At 33.5% G+C, this 18,052-nt stretch overlaps 1 protein-coding gene and 1 non-coding gene across 3 annotated transcripts in view; one reads left to right on the forward strand and one right to left on the reverse strand.

Moving 5' to 3' along the window:
* Positions 1–18,052, reverse strand: part of Dgo (ankyrin repeat domain containing protein 6 diego) — a 344,229-nt gene that overhangs the window by 81,187 nt on the left and 244,990 nt on the right. The gene's annotated exons all lie outside the window — the stretch shown is intronic.
* On the forward strand, positions 9,015–9,133 carry Trnal-caa (transfer RNA leucine (anticodon CAA)). Its single transcript has 2 exons — positions 9,015–9,052; positions 9,089–9,133. It is a non-coding gene; the product is annotated as a tRNA-Leu (tRNA).

The raw sequence follows: 18,052 nt of genomic DNA on the forward strand, positions 1-18,052 counted from the left end.
CATTGTAAAATATGATTTTATAAAGCCATTACCATTTTTGGCATATGTTCCGAATTCATCTAATACTCGTTCTCTGTTCGTGTCGTTATCATCACAGCTTCGATTGCGTATATGTAATGGTCCGTGAAAGAGATAAGTGAATTAAACAGTACTTATTTAATATTCATGATAAAATTGTTATTGTAACACATTAAGGCATTGGTTGCCGAATAATAATTTAGATTTTCATATGGTTCTATTTTTATCAAATTATACGTCGTAATTTATCATTAGATTATCACATAAAATAACATTCGATATTCTTTATGTTGAGTATGTATAAGATATTAATTGCTCGAAATCACATTCAAAATTAATTAGCAAAAGTTTCTTAGATTGTGAAACCCACTATAAGAATAAGCTTATAAAGACAGTTTCTCATTAAAGCAAATAAGTAATACCAGAATTAGATTCTCCGATCTTAGAAATCCCTAAAACCGTTCTTTTTTTGAATTAATAATGTATAAATAACAGAGACATGAATTTTGCACAGCTTTTTGCGGTTCTGGTCTACTGTGCGCTTGTTCCCTTGGTTATTTAACAAGTAGACCGCAGATATTTATACAAAATAAAAATTGTCTGCATCAATTACAAAAGACAGCAGCCATATACAGAGTGTCCCAAAAATTTTGTACTTTCTTGAAAGGAGCGATTCCGAAGGTCATTTAAAGTCACTTTTTACTTTGCGAAATGTTTTCCGCTGCTTTGTTAAGGAGTTATTAACGAAAAACGTGGACCAATCAGATCGCGGCTACAGCGGATGGATTCCGGCTCGTCCAATGCCAACGCGACACTTAGCGGACCTCTCGCCGAGGCGCAATTATGCTATAACCGTGCTCTGATTGGTCTGTGTTTTTTGTTAATAACTTCTGAACGAAGCCGTGGAGAACATTTTTTCAAAGAAGAAAGTTACTTCAATCACTCTTTCCAAACAAGTACAACATTTTTCGGACACCTTGTAGAAGTTTTTCCCATTCTTTAATCATCTCAATAGGTTCAAAATAATATATTGACATTCGGAAATTGTTAAATTGCACCAGCGCATTTTTTAAGTAAACGCAGAAATAGCTCTGCCCGCTGGTCCAATACAAACATTACCAGCATAAAACAATAATCATCGCTTTGATCGTTTATTGTAACTCCAGCATAAAAGCACCCGTTTAATTTAGTTAAGGATATTTACAAGCTATAAATGCATACGAATCCACGATCTAGTGACCATAAAAGGGATGTTATGGTTGAAACCGTTGATTCCTTTGTCAGGCATTGTGAGAAATATTACGGAACGGAGGTAGGGTACGTATTTGACGGCGTTTGAGAGTGGATTAACATTTATTTCCGTCGGTTTCACACCTTTCACCGTGGTTTCGATCGCGTTACTGTGGGTAACGCGGCAGCCATTAAGGCTTTCCGAACGATACTCATGAACGAGCTGAACCGGCGTGCATTTTCCTGGGAATTCACGATGTTACTCCTGACTCAGGCGTAAAGTAATTTATCGCTGGTTCTAAGAGACCGCCGATTTACGACCAAAAAGAGAATCAACGTCAGTAGTTGCCAGCAGCTTCGCCATTATCTCATGAACGCCGCAAGACTGCCACGGCGAGCTCGCAGGATTTCCAGACTGATAAGTGGTTATCGTCTTTGAAAATAATCCCGCTTCGAATACATACCCTTCCGTGCAATATAATGTCGATCATATATTTTGAGTCTCTCGAACAACGGACAGGGTGGGCCAACAATTTTGTCAACGTGAAATATACGTTCCCGTTTGCATAATTGGAAAATACGATTCGTTTTGGAAATTATGGAGAATCTCCTCTCGGTTAATTATAAAATGAAAGTATACTTTACGCATGAATTATGGGACTCTTGTAGCATTTTAAACTATTTATGCACCATTCGGTTTGATCGCTTTCGGGAAAATCAAGCTCTACAGCCAGTAGTATGCGCATACTATATTTAATTATCTGTGGGGAATAAAACACCCTCTATATAAGGATCTCTTTTAATCGATTTAAGATGTTATATATGAGTCGATCCTTTTAATGTAAACATGACTAAAGAAACATACTGAGCTACTGATAATCGAAGAAAATGTCAATATGTTCTTTTATAATTAGCTAGTGGAAGTGTATTACTTACTACCAACAGCGGAGTTTACTCAGGGTAAATTACAAAAGTTAGTATTTATGGTTGCACAAATAGACTACTTAGAACGTAATAGACTAGTTGATCGTTCCACTCTAACCCTATGACGTACAAAGATGTCTTCAATACGTTACGTGTTTCTTATGCCGTTGTACAAATTTGCAAAATATTGTTTAATATTAACGACAAATATTACTAGCATCATATACTACAGTCTGAGACAAAAGTAAGTGAACAGCCTTTAAAAACTAATTAAAAAACATCTAAAAAGAAACTTAAGAATAAATGAAACATACTTTGTTGCTTCGAAGCGTGAAACAAAAAAATGGGAGAAATATTATTTTAGGCTCTTTTATGCAACAATTTCTGAGGAGCGTACGAGGGTCAAGAATAGAAATAACTTTTAATTTGGCTCCAGTTTCTTACAATTGATGCGGACAATTTGTATTTTGTATAAAACCCCGCAGTCTACTCATTAATCGGAGACACTCACTTTAGGGGTAGCTGGAATGCAAAGAGAAAGCATCGTATAAGTTGGTGGTTTTTCTCGTTGTGCTCGGACATCAAGGAAAGTAAGTTCAATTAGTTCGACGGTAGCTGGCAATAAAAGTGGCACGGGTAAATATAGATAGATATATATTACAATATCAAGCAGGTGAGAGGGTTTGTTCACCTTCGCCGCGTCTCGTGTAACGTCGAGCGTTCATGGTCGACGCGGAGGTGCACAACAATCTTTGCATACACCGCACGGCTGCATTCTAGTTGCAGAGCCTCGAGCTGCAGACTCGTTCATCCGTTTGATCGCGAATCACCGAGATCTCGGCATTCCGCGTCGGTCACGGTACAGGAAGATATTTTTTTCTGCACTTCAACACAGTGTAAATTTACGCGAAAGGGTTGCTCATACAGTTTGACTGACGTTACGGGAATTTTCAGACGGGAAAGTTAAGGTCGATTCGTTCGGGGCCCTAAGAAACACAATAAATAGACTGCAGACTTGCGCGTAAGTTTCTATTCTTACAGATACAGGAGAAGATCGAATTCTTAGTAAAATTAAATGTTCTACTTTATCGTTTTTATGGAAACTTTTGCCACAAATGCGTACAAAGGGCATAGCCAGGTAAGTATATCAAATGTGCACCAAAACCAAATTGATCTTTCTTCATACCATTCGATAGAGTCACCACAGAACACTCTCTGTGGCAATTTTCAAGTCAGTAGCCCTACCATAAGGGTAGTTACAGGACTAGAAGGGTTTAATGAATTATGCTCAATTTCTTTCATTCTGCTTAACAAAGAATTACGAAAAAATTTATGAACATTCTACCTGATAGCACACACGACTGTGAATTTTTTCCAAATTTTTCACTGCAAAATCGAAGTTTAAAAAATTTCAGAAACTTGAAAAGGCTAATTTTATATTGAAGTTATCACATGATCACGTTCATATTATTCTGGCAGTTGCGTAATATTATGATTATTAATCTGTGTATTTATGTGTTTTTCTTGGATTTTTCGGATTAGGCAAAACGATTAACAAAAATTATAAATATCCACGAATCCGAAAAATGCATATTTCTCATAGAAGTTTTAGGAATACTAGTTTTATATAAATTCAGTGATTTTTATCAAATGGATCGTAGTTAATAAAATAAAAAGAAAACGATTTTTTACAATGTCAATTTACTCTGGACTCTTACTTTAATTGAACGCTTCTATATTCATAGAAACAATGTACATAATTAAAAATTCAATTCGAAATCACATAGTTTTGGAATACGCGTTAAATTCAATTACACAGTGAGTCTCAATAGTCCGGATTAGCGCAGGGCGGTAAGGTATCTGACTGTGAAACCTCTTTTGGCCGGGATCGAGTCCCGTGCCGAGTGTTCTTGCGATTTCTTCGCGTAATTTGTAACAGTTCCCCATCGTTCCTTCATCCCCTAACCTTTGAGGCGCTGCGGAAATGTCAGGAGACTCGAAAATGTTAACGAAGTTGACGCGGTTCTAAAGATCGTGGCACACGTTTTTCCCATATAAAGCGCGCAGAGAAATCTGGGCCAGCCCGGCGTAAAATAACAACCGTGTCCCCGGCGACAAACGTGAAATACGCGTCAACTTAATTGGATAAAAGTGCCCGGAGCCGGAGTTTGTGGTGTCGAGTATACATACATACATATATCGGCGCGGCTAGACACAGTTTTTCCGCAGACGACGATTTCTCCCGATCGCGATGGCAGACAGAAGATTGATAACGTGATTACCGCCGAAGAGAAGGACGGAAAAATGGTGCACGCAGAGACGAAGTGTGCGGCTGTTATGCCAATGGAATCGAATCGCGCAGAAAAAGTTGCGCAGCCTAACTGTATAAACAGTTTTTATCGATACACTTTCACGGCTAATTATCGCGCTTGTAATGCCATGTTCGTCGCAAACGACGTTTTTCACGGTCGCGTGTGTCGCACTTTCACTTTGGTTATCATCGCCCGGTAACGTCGCTAATAAATTGCGATGAAAGGCGACCCTTTCGCGAAAACCAGTCCACCGTGACGCGCAGGCAAAACAAGAGGAGTTTCAATTCTACGGCGCGCGATACCCTTGCTCTCAATTAACGTCGCATAAAATCGAACGACTTTTATGACGAATTCAATTTCACAGCTCAACGCTTGTAAACTTTTTATTCCGTGCGATCAACGAGATCTAATGCAGAAAGTACGTTCAAACGGGAAAAGAAATGCGAATTACTTTCGATTCCATTCCTGGTTACGTTTAATGACAGTGTTAATTCTTTGTTAGATCTCACGTTTTTTAATTGTATTTTCCTTAGACTGTTTTACGTTTACAGTTTCACGTTCTTATGCTCCTCTTTTGCGTGTTGATTGAATGACAATAGTTTTGTTGTAAATAGGCTACGAAATATTTTGTATTTATTTATATCACAATCTTCAAAAACTTGATAGAATAGATGTGACGGAATTTAACAAAATTATATACCGTTTCATTGCATTTACTATAAGCGCTGGCACAATAAAAACATTTAAATTCAAATTTAAAAACATTTTAATTCAGGTTTTTAAATTCTAATTCAATCACAATAATTTTGTTTCAATTGCAACAAATAGGTTTTAAACAGATATTTATCGTCTTTCTTAATGATTTTAATAGGTTGAAAATAATATGAACTTTTAAATCGCTTTAATACTTTTGCTATTTTCTCTTTTTTCTACCTACTTTTACAATGCACGTATAAAATCCGCAATCTAATAATAATACATTTTTGATCATCTGGCAATGTATGTATCAAAATACTGGTTTTAAAAGAGAAATAAACTACATTCAAATTTTATGGTACTCTTTAAATAATTAAATATTTTTTACAGCATAATTATTATTTTTAACGTACATTGACCTACACATAGTTAGCATGAAATGTGACGCGTAACAGTAGGAGGAGCCTCAGGTTACATTATTACTACCGTTAGTGCCTGTCAATTTTTAATGCACTTATCGAGTATACAAAAGTACAGTGTAGCCAAAAAGTATTTGATTAGAAAATTTCCAATTCTTAAAAAATTGTCTGCTTGAACTGGGATAATAGTACTGTGAAAATAGTACAACAATAAATTTGGAGTTTTAACGAAATGATCACACTTTTAACCAGTTAATTGTGTTTGACGAGTATACTCGCCATGAAGAAATGGCAATATTTTGTGTCATGACGAGTATACTCGTCAAAACAGCTATAATTCAAACAGCGGTTAATTTTTGCGACGCAACTTAGGTACACATTTTTTAAAGAGGTCGCAACAGCTAACTGGTTAATAACGATAATTTCTCAAAAATGAGAAAATTCTCTTTCCATTCTGTTCTATTTCTTAGGTTATTCCGCACTATTTGACCAGTCCATTCAAAATTTACGAGGTTGCCCGCGTGAGATCCCGTAAGGAGAGTAGTACCGGTTGGATACCAGCCAAACTTATTCTAGGCGACGATTCGATGATCGTAAAATAGACTCACGGTTGTAACTGCGGCTACAACTCCCTTGACACCCATAATGACATGCTGTGTCTTCTGTACGGGGCATTCCGAACAGCTAAGATAGATCCGATTTAATGACGCTCGTATAATAAGCCGGAGATATGGCACCTCTCTTCTGTTCCCATGCTATTGTCGGAGTTGTGGGTAGCTCCAGGCCCGACTCCAGTGCTCCTGATTTAACCGGTTTTATCAGGCATTCGTGTTGGATAATCTATTCTGCATGATCTCTCCGTGGTCACCAATGCTGGACGCTTTCTGAGCTTCTATCAAGGATTAGATTTCCTGAATGGCAAATGTCAATTGAGAATATTCAATGCTGAATTCGGTGCTGGTAGTTCAAGTCGAGGAAAATAGACGTTTCTGATAATATCATCATTGGCGCGTCTAAGAAAATGGCGATTTTCATTTCGATTCCTGCACCAGTTTTGTATACTTGCTCCTCCAAAAGTCCCGGATCGGTTAAATATTTAAAAACCTTCAAAAATTTTTTTTAAACATTTGTGTAAAAATTCTTTGTTTTTGAGATATTTGACTGTTCTGAAACTTTTGGAACATCCAGTGTACAGCATGCCTCATATGCGAAAGATAAAATGATTTATCTTTTTTATCGATTTTTACCTTTTTTACCCTCAATTTCTTAACTTACAGTTTTTTTTTAGTTTAAAATATTGCAATAAGGAATTTATCACACTTTCTATTAAGCGACACTAATTATTATTACTTTTTAAGGAATTTTTGTGATGAATCAATAATATTTGTTCTTAGACTTTAGTAACCTTTACCATGTTTGAAAATGGAAAAGACTGGGACTGCTTTGAAGTTAACCTATTACTAATTAAGAAAGTAAGGAATTACTTGATTGGTACAGCTAATATGATATAGTGTTTTATATAAATTGCTTTTCGTTGAACATTTGTTCCAGTTTTGAATCCTCGAAATTAATTTTAAATGCTTATTATAAATAAATTATTCACCTGCACAATCGAAGATTTCTCCACAAAGATTGATTATGTTGCCTTTTAAAACACTAAGCTTTTAAAAGCGTTCACTGTTCGACAGAAGAAAAAACACTTCCATTTTCCATGAAACACTGCACGCTTAGATCCCGAGGCAATGAATCGTTTTATCACCTTTTGTTTTCTTTCATTCGTTGTCCTTTTTAAGACAGGTCAATGACAGGGACGAAACTGAAGTTCCAGAAACTAATAAGAATGAATTAGGACGTGAGACGCGATAATGATGGGTTAGAACTGGTATACGTACGTACTTGTTCGGTTTATATGATTGTTAAAAAGGCTACACAATTTTTCACACTAAGACTGACTCTATTATTATTTATACTATATACTGCATACTATACTATACTATATATAGTATAAATAATATATTATTTATTTATATGAAGAATAGAATTTAGAAAAACAGTCTATTTTCTACTGAAGCATGTTAAAACGAATTCCCATATCGTTTATACAAATTTTATCGGGGAGAATTGTTTACAGTAGAATCTCGATTATGCGAACAAAATAGGGAAACATATCTGTTTGAATATTAGAACAGTTACTCAATTGTAATGCCAGATTCAATTTTATTATAACTAAATAAATATTAAAAACTTTATATTAAATATTAAAAATATTAAATTAAATTTATATTTATATTAAAAATATTAAAAACGATATTAAAAACTTCAGCCATCGTAGGTTCGAATAATCGAGGTCCTACTGTATTTCTAGGTTTTGAAATTATTTTAACAGTATTTATAACAGGTTTGAAATCTAGTTAGATTTATACATAATCTATTTAACACAAGGTGCATACTATTTGGTTGTAACTAAAATGTTACTCGGATCGACTCTATTACTATGTGTCCGTAGTTTCCACGCGCAGTATTGAATTCTGTGAAACCGGATTTCCAAAGAAACAAGGCGGTGGCTAATTTATTTTATAAACGAACAGATTGATCTACGAGACGTGCGTATAGTATTATTTGAGGTCAGTAACATTCGTACAACGTAGAATGATTTCATCATCTTGACATTAGATTAATTTCTGCGATTAGAACATTTATGCAAATCTTTTTGTGTAAAGTATAATTAAAATCTTGAATTCCTACATAAAACTCAATTATTTTAATTTTTCTATGTTCTTTAAAAAACTTTCATTTATTATTTTGTATCTTGTAGCTTTATAAAAATTAACAATATTTGATTAAAAAAAAGAATATTTTATTTTAAATCTATTTATAATCTCATCGTGTTTAATGCATTAAAATCATTATTATTCAAATAAAGACGTTTCCTTTAATAGTAAATTAATAGTAAGATAAAACTAGTTAACAACACTTTTGCGACTGATATCGATGGAGATTAAAATTGCTGAAAGAAGAAAAAATATTTTTTACAATACTGGATTATTTCATGAAATATAATATTCTTTTCTGTATGTCAGATACAGCACTCAATCATTATTAGTTGTAATAAGCAATTAAATATAAGAAAATAGGTACGATATTGTTAATATATATTCGTTAGTTTTAGTAAAATAATAATTATGATATTTATATATATACACCAGCGTACCCACGATAACTTCTCGATTTGTTCAATTCTTGTTCTGAATCTTCAGTATTACTATTTTTTAACATAAATTTGTAATACATCACAATAATGACAAATTTATATGAATAAAATATAGCTGGGTCTATGTGTGTTTAGTAGTATAATCATATAGTTATATATAGTATCGTACTATATAATGCTAAACTTAGGATTTGTTACCACAATGTCAGGATGGCCGAGCGGTCTAAGGCGCCAGACTCAAGGTTCATACCTTACCCGTTCTTCGGGTTTCTGGAGCTTTCTGGTCCTCTCTGAGGGCGTGGGTTCGAATCCCACTTCTGACAAATTCTTTTTACAATTTCTAATTAGATAACAGTATATTTTTTTTACACTAAACAGTTATTACATAACGAAAAGCATTGATTATTTCACGCCAAACTGCTATTGCGCTCGGCAACGTGGTGGCGCAGGTTCGAATCCCGGCGGCGTCAACATTTTCTTTTCTCCAATATTTCCCATGCATTTTATTTTTTCTTGCTAGTACATCAATATTTTTATTTCTAAATATATTTAAACATTTTAAATCATGTATTTTTAGGAATAATGTATATTTTATACATTTTTTTTATATTTTAATGTATATTTAAGAATAATATTATATATTTTATATATTGCAACAAGAAAAAATAATGTTAAAAATAATTGATAATTTACTTATGCAATTGTTATTTGTTGAAATAACCATTTTTTTTTAATTGTAATAATAAATGGTATTGTATTCCATCATTTGATGCTTTATACTTATGTATGTTTCTATGTTCTGAATGTGCACGATAAATACATTCAGTAGATATGATAACAATATATAAATACAACCTAAATTAATTAAACAAATTATTTTGACACATTTTATTGGAATTTGAATATGTTTAATTCGCACATATAAATAAAATATTAATGTCTGCGATAGAAAACAAAATAGTCTTTCTTAACCTTAATTACTGCAAAATTTGTAACAATTATTTGCAAAAAGTTGAAGTGAACTAAATACTCAATTTTATTTGAGCTATTTGATATTTTATTGATTAGCAGTACATATATCTCTTTTTTTAAATTTAAAAGTAAAAATTTTCGAATCAACATCTAGAATACAATTGACATAAAATATATTTATAAAAAACTAGGGCAGGAACAATACCTAGCAATGTAAAGGATCATGTTTCCTATAATAAAATTGTGATATAATGAACTCCCATTTACACGAACTAATCAAATTAATGTATGATCACGAACTCTAGCGATTTATTGCATCACTATAGCTATTCTGTCTAATGGTTAATACAGGTCCGACGCACGATTCGCAACCACTGTTGCGAAACTTACTGTGTTTCCGGGAGAACATCGACTATGGTAGCGTAAACAACAACTGTGCCTAACCTTCTTCGTTGTTCGAACTATTTTTGGAGTGTATCTATTTTTCCTCTTTCCCACACTGTGTACACGGTTACCAGCACTGTGACACAATAAGACTAACACAATGACTGTACACAATGACTTGAGAATCGTTTGGACGTTTCGCTACAGTGTGGCGTAATAATGTCCTTGAAAGGCAATGTGTGGCATTTCGAATAGACGAAACGAATTTGCACACGGCCTGTATTATTTTCCAACTGTCGCTCGAGGAAATTTATGTACCCTGAAGTAGCCTTTACTGCCGATGTACCATACTATGAAAACGTGCCTGATTTATAATTCTTAAAATCTAATCTAATCTGAAATACAGATCTAACTTTATTAGTATCACAATTGTGCATTTATAATTAAACTGTATATTTCTTTCCAAATTAAAAATTTTCTGTATCGATTGTAAGCAATAGAAATTTAATAAAAAATCATTTTTACTCTTAACACATCTTGCGCGGGCACTTTGCCGCCAAAGTCTTACCGTGTTGCATTCATTCTTGCAACGCACGTTTTGTATTTTTGCAACTCATGTCTATCCGATTTTATTATAAAAACATCACAAAAACCCATCGATAACAATAATCAATCAATAATCCGTGAAAAACGACTTTAGTCGCTTCCCGCTCAAGATGTGAAATCCGCACAAAACGACTTTAGTCGCTTTCCGCGCAAGATGTGTTAATAGTTTTGATAAGTTGAAAATAATTTAACAGTTAAATTTATTCGATGTTTCTACTGCTGTGTATTTCTTCTACTCATTTTTGTTACAAAAGCATAAAATTCGGAGTCTACTTATACTGTATAGAATCTTATACAATCTTATACAAAATTCCAGATTTCAAACACTTCTTTATAACTTTCCTGTATAACTTTTATAATCAACGTTAACCAAGTAAATATTCTTTTATATAACTGTAGATATTTGCTATAACTAAACTGCGGATCTTTATGCAAAAAAAACTTGTATGTATCAATTGCAAGCTTCAGGAGCTAAGTAAAAATTTAGTTTCCTCATTAATAATTTTAATTATTCTTTTAATCTTTTTATTACTTTAAATTGCATCTATACATTTTTTTTATAAATACATAAAATCCGCAGTCTGACTATAACATATTTGTTATGTTTCTACAGACCATTACATTATACGAGTATTACACAAACCATTAATAATGAATATTGACGTACGGAAATAGCGTATCATTTTCTAACTCTACACCTTTGAAAATATTGTGTATGCTTGAAAGTTAGGTGAAAGTTATTGGTAACCGTGGTTAATATCGTTACGATACTAAGAAACTTTAGTAATTAAGTTCGTAGAGCACCATGTTACGTCTTCATCGGGAAAATGAATATAGTCATAAACCGATGCAGTGAAAAAATTTTCTGACTTTCGATCTACTATTTCCATTAATCAAGAATATTATGTCAAACCGATCGTATATATCGAGTTTGACCGCATCCATTCATCATTCGAGAAAGAAAAAAAGAAGGAACTGTCCTCTAATCGATACATCTTCCAGCGGAGTGACCAACAATACGAGTTGAAAGGTTCGTTGCTTCGTTTCTATCGACCTAGATTAAAAGCGAAACGTCATTTGTTCCGTGACTTATGACTCCCGACTCCCTGCGCGTTGTTTCATTCAGCCCGTATCGTGTGCTCGACTAACGAGCACCATGCTGCTCCTGATTGATGTCGGATCGATTTTTCTGTAAAGAGTAACGGATACAGCGGGACGAACTTTATTCTCTCAAGCCGCGAACACAGCCGGTTTAGCGCAGAGTGTTAATAATAATTGAGGTACGATGTTTTCTTCGCCGGTGCATTCTGCACGTCAAAATAATGGCAAAATCCATATACGTCTGGGTCCCTTTTTATGGCTTCCACTGAAATCGCCGATATGTTTTAATCGACTCCAGATTTCACCGACGACGACTTTAATCGACAACAGCTTTAACCGACGGTAATCATTTCAGTACAGTATACTATACTATACTATACTATACTATACTATACTATACTATACTATACTATACTATACTATACTATACTATACTATACTATACTATACTATACTATACTATACTATTCTATACTATTCTATACTATACTATACTATACTATACTATACTATACTATACTATACTATACTATACTATACTATACTATACTATAGTATCAGTGTCAAAGTTTTTCTTTGTTAGAGCGTATGATACGATAAATTTATCAGAAAAAGTGCAGTTAAAACTAAGTGAGCAGAAAATATGTTGGCATGTGTATGCATCTTTGGCTGAACTTCACTTACGGGACCCAGAAATTTTTAACTTTTTTTTTTATATAATCCTATAGATTTGACGAGAAAATGCCAGAAAATCAAGTTTTAATGTTAGGAATTCACTAGTTCAAAAGTTATGCGTGTTTAAATTTGGTCGATTTCAATCGTTTTTGACAGGTAAGGGCGTTATTTTTGCAATGAAAAATGAATTAAAAAAGGGAACAAGGAAACCCTTAGAAACCCTTTATTTATATGAAGGGAACAGATGAAAGTCAAAAGAAAAATACCTTATAACCAGAAGAGTCAATCTATCTTTGAAAGCACCTTAAGCTAACTGAATGTATCTTTTCTGTTATAGGTAGGTACACACTAATCTTCATATTAAATGTCAATCAACTGGAAGTTTTGCTCTACCGACATTGGATGAGTTTAAGTTTACTTTGACTTGTTTCTTGATTTACGTTTACCATGGTTGTTTGTCTCGGTGTTACTGTATATGTATACCATATCGTATATCCCTAAGTCACCACAGTAAATAGAAGCAGTTGACGAACATCTCACTTCGCTAAAACTTTCGCTACAGTTAATCTCACACGCTTGGATTTATTAAAGCGATTTGTATAATATCAAGTTACTTCATTAGCGATGTTATTTTTTAACGATAATTTTCAGTTAAAAGTATTAAAACATACACATACCATTAATTATAGATATATTGACTATTGGTTTTTATGATCGCTGTTTACATCTCAAGTAGTTTGATAATTTATTCTGCGTTGAATTTGCAAGTTCATTGTTGCTTCCGCGAAATATTATAACAGACAGTTTGATTTTCGTAGACAGATTAATAATTTTAAAATAAAGATGTTTTTGACTTTCGTTTCTTTTAGTAATTATCTGTAATTACAAGTACAAAAGTTGATCTGAAGACTTTCAAATTTCGACGTTTAGATGAACATTTTATAGAAATGATTGAGAATGAGAAAGAGAAATATTGAGAAATGAATTATCATATTCTTTTTATACAACAAGTAGTTTATGAGTAATTGTAGATGGTACAGTTAAATGAGTCACACTGTATTGATTTGCATTACTAAATGTATGTTACACTTCTAACAGCTCATACGGTTAAGAAGTTTTCTGTTAAAGGCAAGAAAATTGTAAGGTTTGATTTTGCTAATTGAGAATGATGTTCCAGATAAATATCAGAAATAAATACAAAAAGACAGAATTCCTAGAGGAGCATTTTCTGACAGCGACCAGTTATACGCTAGGTTAACAGATGCTCAAAACCTAGCTGTATCTGGCATTTCTGTATAACCCGCCGTCATTTACCTTTCCTTTCTAATTTCTCGGCCACGGTAATTAAACAGACAGCGTATCATTAGAGGAAGAATTACTGGAGGGGCGGGCAAGTGGTTTTTACTTTTCGGCGACACCTCGTTATTAGATGAATCTTGGACCGTCGCTAACGTAGCTAACACTGCAGCTACGAACGGGTCACCTTGGAATGGTTTTATGTACGAACTAATTGCAGTCCAACATGGCCCGGTGTACCAACGAAGGTATAATCAATTTTTCTTTTCCCGTGTACAATGGCAGATGGTACTGCGCAACTGTATTAAATGTACTGTCGTTCCATAAATCAAATGGATAAAGATCTCGAGGAGCATACGTCTTAAACATTATTTTAATAACCGCAAACATCGTAAACTGTGATTGCGGAATTATAAATTATAATTATTTCCGTGATTCTGGTTAGTTTTACAGTCTTTAATTGTGATTTCTACAGGAGCCTATTTAAAATATGGGAAACTGTGCTTCGCAGACATTTTTTGTTTAGATCTATCATTATGCTTGTCATCCAAATGTAAAATATCTGCTCTTCGTACAAGAAAAGTTATTTTTCCTGTAGTCAATTTGATTGTCCTTTGAACTACTTCATTTTGTGCTAAATAGTTTTTCTCATGCATTTATAAATAGTGGACATCTTTAGGTGTTTCGGTTTAACATTTAATATCATAATCTAACACCTGTACTCTATGAATTGAAAACAACATGCTGTGTATATAGTCCAAGGACAGAAACATGTAGGAATTTTTCCAAGTAATAAATTGTCGATGCTCTCTATACTATTTAAAAGTTCTATTGCCTTTTTTCAAACGTATGTTGAATTACTAAATTTTGCGATTCCTTTACCTGCAGTAAAAAATTATGCAATCTTAAATTTAAAAATTAAACTCTTTTGCCACGTCTTTTTGTTTCAGTATACAAAAGTTAAAGTATACAGGGTGTCCCAAAAACGTTGTACTTCCTTGAAGGAGGTGATTCCCGGGGTCATTTGAAGTAACTTTATCCTTTGCGAAAATGTTCTCTACGGTTTTGTTAAGTAGTTATTAACGAAAAACACGGACCAATCAGGACGCGACTACAGCGGCCAATACCAACGCCACGCTCAGCGGGACTTGCCGCTGTGCCGCACAGTGGGCAATTTGGACAAAATCGGATTCAAAATCAAGGAACTTTCGATAGGAATGAGGTAGAGCGATGAAATTTTTTGGAAATGAAAGCTGCAACTTTGTAAAATATGGGAAAAATAGAGAGATTGTGGTACGAACGTTTTTTAACCTCGAGAAAATTCGTTAAACGCGCACAAATTCAAGAAAATTTTAGTTTTTCCAATACCACGCGCGGAAAAAATTTTTTTTAACATGCTATACATCATTTCCCATAGATTTTTTCACGCTGATTTCAAATCTGGTCTCAAAATTTGTCTACGACCTCAGGATTTTGCAAAAAATAGATTTTTGTGACAAAAACTAATGAAGTCATTTTTTCGTTGAAATGATTAGATGTTAATAATCTCCCTATTTTTCCCATATTCTAAAAAGGTTCAGCTTTAATTTAAAAAAAATTTCATCGCTCTACCTCATTTTTATCGAAAGTTCTTTGATTTTGAATCCGATTTCGTCCAAATTGACCGCTGTGTGCCGTGTCTGCTTTTGTCGTGTCTCAAAGCTTTTCGCAAAGGAAAAGTTACTTCAAATCACCTGAAAAATCACCTCATCCAAGGAAGTGCAACATTTTTTAGACATCCTGTAGATCAGTGTAAGAATTGTTCAAATATAGTTTTCCGGTTTCAAGAATTACCATTTTAAGCTACAACAGAAATATTTATAATAGTCCCCACTGTTTTCGATTATACTCAAATAAAAGAACATGTCGGAAGTCTTTGATTTTCTCAATCTAGAACTGCATAGTTTTTACTGTAAAACAATAGGAATTTTTAAACAAATTAAAATATACGAGATGCGTTTGGAAGAAAAAGAGTAGATTTTGAAAATAATATGAAATGCCTACAGAACAAAAGTTTATTTTCTATATATAATTGTGTTGAAACATAAATGACTTTTAAACAAACCGAACAGTTCGAATCAATTTCCCTGAAGCCACAATTGCTAACCTTAAATGAATCTTAATTTTTTAATTGGGGACAACGAGATTACTCGTCATTCGTGTTCGCTATTAACAGTTAAAATTTTTCACTATCTTCATAATTCAACAAATAATACTGTCACTTTATTGTGTTATAATTAGACTGCGGATTTTATGCATTTATAATAAAAATTGGCACGTATAACTGAAAATAGTGGACATATTAAAAAGAGTTAAAGACATCAGTGTATTAATTTCAGCTTAATAAGATAATTAAAAGAAGAAAGAACTTTTTCTTTGGTTCTATGTGTCTTGCAATCGATGTAAATATTTTTTATTTTGCATAAAGATACGCAGTCTAGTTAAAATATTTAGCTTAGTACATATAACATCGCATTTGCGTTATTTGTGGCAAGATTTGTGATTACGTCAATTTTATTTGTCTTTCTTTTTAATCGTCTCTCTAAACGTTCGTGATTGAGAAATCACTGAGTTAAAACTAAATCAATATGGAGAACACTCTATTGTGTTAACATGCTAATGCTAACATTAGCATCGATGCTACTTGTGCATCGCATTTTTCCTGGTTGCCACACAACCTACCACACAACCTAAATACCTCGTTAATTTCTTCTATGATTGCACGTGTTGCACTTGAATATGTTCCCGCGGACGAAGACGTGAAAGTTCAACAAATCATGTGACTGTGCAAAAAGTTGGAGAGCAGATAGTTACGTTCACTTTCACTCGATCAGCGCTACCGATAATGTTCAAGAATAGTAAGTATGTGTTTGTTTGAACCATCGATAATTTTCCGCTCTGGCTACGATACCCTATGATTTTGTATGTAACGTGTATATTGCTGCAATCTGGTCGGTTTGCTTTATGCTGCACTTTCAGAAGTGAATGATGAATGACGCGTTACATGATTGCTCGGAAGATAATATTTATATAGTAGAGCATGATATGATACATGATGTGTTTTTACACATCTCTATTTTCGAAAGAAGGAGAAATAGTTTTAGTTGTTATAATCTTAAACAGCTTGCACTGAAATATTAATGTATATAAGCATTTTCACAATTCTTAATATTTTGGAATACTAACATTTTTAATAATGGTATCAGAAATCGTCTTTTAACAATGATTTGATTTTTTTTTATACGACTTTTTCATTAAATTTTGGTTTAATCTTTATTATAGACTGTTATGTTATCTAGATAAATTTTTTAATATTTTCAATTTTGCACGATAAATTACTACGTACAGTCTGCACGGTCAATTTTGAAGTTTTATTTAATAGTCTTTTAGAAATAAACATGTTTCAATAATTAACTAGGTAATTAACACGATAACTGTATAAGATCTTGAAAGCCTGAAAAATTGAGATGAGTATGTCGAGAATGCTTTATCGAATGGCGATATATAATAATAAAACTGGTACATTTATTGCAAAGATGTACAGAATAATATTATCTAACAATTTTGAACATGCAGTTTTTGTGGCCGCTGTAACTTCTTAGTTCCCATGTGTCTGAATAGTGCAAAAATGAGTCTGTTTAATTAATCATTCAGCCGTAATGAATTCTATTGCGATTACTTTTCATAGTTCGCATTCCGCGGACTAATTAATCGATAGCACGAGTAAGATTTCAGTGAAGGAAATATCTTGTTTTATTAGCGTTATCGTAAAAACTCGGCAGCCCTATTAAGTAAATTACTCTGTATCTTTCGACGAAACGAATTAATTATTCTGTAATCCTGGTTTACGCCATTCCGAAAGTCGCGTCGAAACAGTCCTCGCGGTGAAACGCGTTGCAATATCATACTACCGGCGCAATTCAAGCAATTTTCTATAATTAAAATACCACGCGCTACCTGACTACGTGTTAATTCTGAACGGAGATATCGGATATTCGAGTTAATCCGATTTCACTTAATCCGGTTTGAAATCACATTTCCTGCGGAACTTGCTGTCCTGAACGATGCTTTAGTATATTTAGAATATTTAGTATATTTAGGATATTCAACCCTCGGACTCCTGCGAGTTCTAGGCCTATGCCACTACAGTTCTCTTTCGATATAAGGCG

This window comes from Halictus rubicundus, chromosome 2 (genome assembly GCF_050948215.1).
Source record: "Halictus rubicundus isolate RS-2024b chromosome 2, iyHalRubi1_principal, whole genome shotgun sequence".
Lineage (NCBI taxonomy): Eukaryota > Metazoa > Arthropoda > Insecta > Hymenoptera > Halictidae > Halictus > Halictus rubicundus.